Source organism: Eupeodes corollae, chromosome 1 (assembly GCF_945859685.1).
Source record: "Eupeodes corollae chromosome 1, idEupCoro1.1, whole genome shotgun sequence".
NCBI lineage: Eukaryota > Metazoa > Arthropoda > Insecta > Diptera > Syrphidae > Eupeodes > Eupeodes corollae.
Window position 1 is genome coordinate 112,509,801 of NC_079147.1, and position 4,488 is coordinate 112,514,288.

A 4,488-nucleotide genomic window follows, 5' to 3' on the forward strand; every position below is an offset into this window, starting at 1 on the left:
AAAAGAATAAATACTTAGTACAAGTTAAAGAAACGGGCCAGAAAGAGTAAATGTATTTTCTATTAGAATCACTTTTTCAACGTAGGTACACATATTATACCTATTTTGAAAGGTATTACGTACAACTTCTACAACTGCTGCTCACGTGTCACTTCTTAACTAAAATCCAAAACGCACAAAAGCCTGACTGTAAACAACACATGAATAGCAAATTCTGGTACCTGTTCGTATGCTTGTTATTTTTTTTAAACTTTAACAAAATAAATAAACTGAACGTAAAAATTCCATGTTTGCGCTGAACACTTGTAGTAATGAAGGAATGTAGTATCCACCCTCTAGCTACCAATAAAATTCCTTCGTTATCATAATAAACATGTCCTTATTCTATCTGCATAAAGCTAAGCTCGCCAATGAGCTATTCTTTATTCGTTTTAGACATCTACCTGCTACCTAACTACACAACCAATAGGCGATCGCCTTACAATTTAAACATTCATGGTCTGCCTCTTTTCTATCTTATTTATTTTCCATCCTAGTTCTTCTAATATAAAATTACTATAAAGCTATCTAAAGGAAAAAAGCTTCGAAGGAACAAGTTGAATCTATATGAATCGCATCGTAGCTTTATACATAATACAATCCATTTTTCATATCCAAGATCGTACACAAGTAAAAGCAGACTTATGAATGGAAATAAAAACAAATATCGGTAAAAGATCCTAAACAGCTGACGTTTGCATGCAAAAGTTTGTTTCATCCCCTTATTAAATACAATATTAAGCCATTTTGTTTGTTATATAAAGTGCATTGATATAAATAAAACAAAAACAAATTCATGAACCTTCATATGGAAGCTCTTTATGTGAAAACATATACAAGGATAGACTCAAATAGAATGAAGGAAATTTTGTAGACTTTTTTGGTCGAAAATTAATTATCTCCCTTATTCTGCTGGCTGCTTATGTAAATAGAAATAATATTTTTCTCTCGCTCCCGCTGAATTTCTCCGCTTTAGATACCAATGCCACCCCAAGGACTCGGCATCTGGTCGCCCTAAAAGTTTCTGCTCGTGAGAGTACTATGGTTTTCATATCGATCTTTGGATCGTGCGGTTTTTTTGACAAATCAGATGGCATTAATATCTTTGAAGACAAACATATTTTAAAATTATATTTTTAAATCTTATATAAGTACTTTTTTAAACAGACTCTTAGCATACAGGAGCAAGTTCGTGCGACCCAGTCGTGCATTTTATTTTCTGTTGCACAAACAAAACAATACCTTTTAAAGGACTAAGATGTCCTTGATTCTAATCTCTCCATTCAATTTTTCTACCATAACAGGTTTTTAAAATACGCCCGTTAAAAATGCTATGAACAACCAAAAACATGGTTTTTAAGCCTAACTTAAAACTCAAAGTTATTCTTAATAATAAATTATATGATGATCTTGAAAAGTACAAAAATGTTTCTGTTTAGATGCAATTTATAGCTTTTTGGTACTTTACTTTCTGGAAAAAAAATTGAATGTATACTTATATACTTTAATAGTTTTGGAAAGAATGTTTGGACTTATATTTTAGTACTGATAACGTATCCAAACTCTAATTTTAACTATTTGCTCAAATTTTCAACATTATTTCAGGGCAGGTGAAACCTAACAACTTTTTGAATATTATATAAAACTAGCTGGTTTACCCAGCTTCACCCGGGAGGTATTCAACTATTTTATATAAAAAAATGAGGATATTGTGATGTCAAGGCCTACAAACCTTCAGTGCCTGTCCCTGTGCCTTATCGATAGACATAGCAAAGCAAAGTTTTATACGAAATTGTATTCGATTAAATTCGAACGGGTATTCGTTAGTAATCATCTGTATCCTTGGCATGAAAACGACTTGACCTTGGGCTGAGTCTTGAAGAAATTTTAGCTTCAATCACGTTCCTCTGCATAGTTGCTATATTCCTCATAAGTATTATTGGAGCCCCAATTTTCAAGTCCACTTTATGCGGTAAAGGTCCTGATATATTCAAAGAATTGAAAAATTTAATTGGAATATCAATAGCATTATCTTGATCAGTCAGATTATCAATTGAAAGATAAGTTTGTTGATGGGCCTGAAATATTGAAAGAATGTTATTTTTTATGCTTGTAACAGAATCGCTCGTTCGCGTAACCAATCATCCGTTTTTTTCTGAAATTTGGGCGACTTGCGGGTAAACATTAGCTATTAGTTCGTCTTGTCCAGTGACCCTAGTTGCAAATGTTGGTTTTATTAGTACTTCACCATCATTATTTAAAGTTTAACAGAAGCCCACAGAAACTAAGATTTAAGGCAAACATTTATTTCATCACTCCGAAAATCACCAACGAACAACACCTCCCATCGGACGTTCATAAGCTCTAAAATCTCTAAGTGTATGATTCAGACCTCCAGGTCTACCTTTTTTTACCGATAAGTCGATTCGTCCCACACAATAAACGTCATTTCTTTAAACACTTTAGCTAGTGAGCTTTGTTTCGAGATGAACGCTCTTGGCTTTGCAAATCTAACGGCAATTTGAAAGTTGCGTGATCGTTTTTTTCATTCTGTAGTAATGTTGCAGCAATCCCAGATGATGCTATTCCATATCAAAATCTGCCATCATTCCTCCTGAACTGCAGAGACCTGGGCTATTTAAATGCACGAATAAATTGCACTCGCTATTCATATTTCCTACCGAAACGTGAGATCAGTGATATTTGGATTTTATATGTATAGATAACAAATTATTGACTTACATTATCGCACTTTACTTAGGCCCAAAACCTGCTCCGTGATATCCTCTTTCATTTTACATAAGATAACGTCAAAAAGGCTTATATTCGTGTTTTCTAGAATATTAAAACGTAATATCTCAAATACCTGACGTGATACATTAATTTTTAGAATTAGAAAAGTGCAATTTTCATGCCAGTAAGAAAATCATGTCGACCAAATTAGTTCGATATACATGATACAAAATAAGTACAATTTTGAAAAAAAAACTCAACTACCGTTCTCTTTTATAAATATGTACAAACAAAACAGAAATAAAATAATTGCACCTCGAATATTTTACGAACAAAAAACTATTTTATCTCTGAAATAATTTCATGCAACGAAGAATAAAATTTTTGAAATCTGGTAAAATTTTTAAAAAATCGAATTGTTTAACAAAAAAATAACAACCTTAAAAAAAACATTACTAAAACTTAGTAAAATTGATTTTCAAATCAAATATCTTTTCAAAAATTTAAAATATTGGCTTTAAACTTATTTCATCATTCATTTCAGAAAATATTTTTTTCGACATAAAATGAAATTTTTATAAAAATCCTACAATTTTTGTATTTTAATTGAAATCTACAAAAAAATAGTACCTACGCAAAATTTGGTAAAAATTAATGTTTGACTCTTGATATCTCGTGAATACATGAAGGTATTGACTTCAAAATGATTTCATTCTGTCCTAAATTTTGTTGTTAAGGTAAGATGTTCATAGAAAAATCCAATCTGTGTTTGTTTATTATAAGAAATACAATTGATTTTGAAATCAAACTTTTTCATCGTATGCAAGATGTTTACGTAATTTTCAGTTCATCTTTTGGAAAAATTCAAATGACATTTCTTTGAAAAAAAAACACGAAAACCTACAAATTTTGTTGTTAGAGATTTAGAAAAATCTATAAACGGGAATCTTTTTTTATTAAAAAAGTTATATTTTAAATTATTGGTATAGATTTTCTTGAATCTAAGCAAGTATCATTCACATTTTAGAAATGGTTGTATAAATACTTTTAAAAAATGGCTATAGTGCATTTTATATTCTTTTACCTTATAAAAAAGTATTTCTGTGTCCCACTTATGTATATTTTCATACAAATTTCATACCGACCTGTTTAAGTTTCTGCCTCTTATTTGTTTACTTTTAATAAACATAAAAAGATTTATTTATAACATGTCTATAAGAAAATTTTTTATCTCACTACGGTTCAACGATTCATAAATTCATAAATTAGAACTTTATCTAGAACAATAAAATTGTTTTCAAGAGCTTTATACTCCTCCTGCGCAATGTAAATAAGTCCTTCTGTCGTCTTCATTAAAATGAATAATAAGATTTTACTTCCTGCCCAAACAAACGCACTTCGTTTATTTGAATTAAGTAAAAATAAACAAAAACTGATGAAGTCGCTATAAATGAGAGATAAGTTGTTTAAAGAAGAGAATCAAAAATGCATAATATACTTTCATAAATATCAAAAACTTAGATTGCACTGATGATGCACAGGAATACTATTCAGCGAATCAAGCAAAAAAACCTTTGTTGTTGTTATTTTTCAAAACAATTTCTATTTCTATATTCGAAATAAATTCAAAGAAGTGCGAGAAAAGTAAACATAAAACTTAAAAGTCGCAATTGCCAGAGAACAACATGATTTAATGAAAGAGCCCTATTTTCGGAT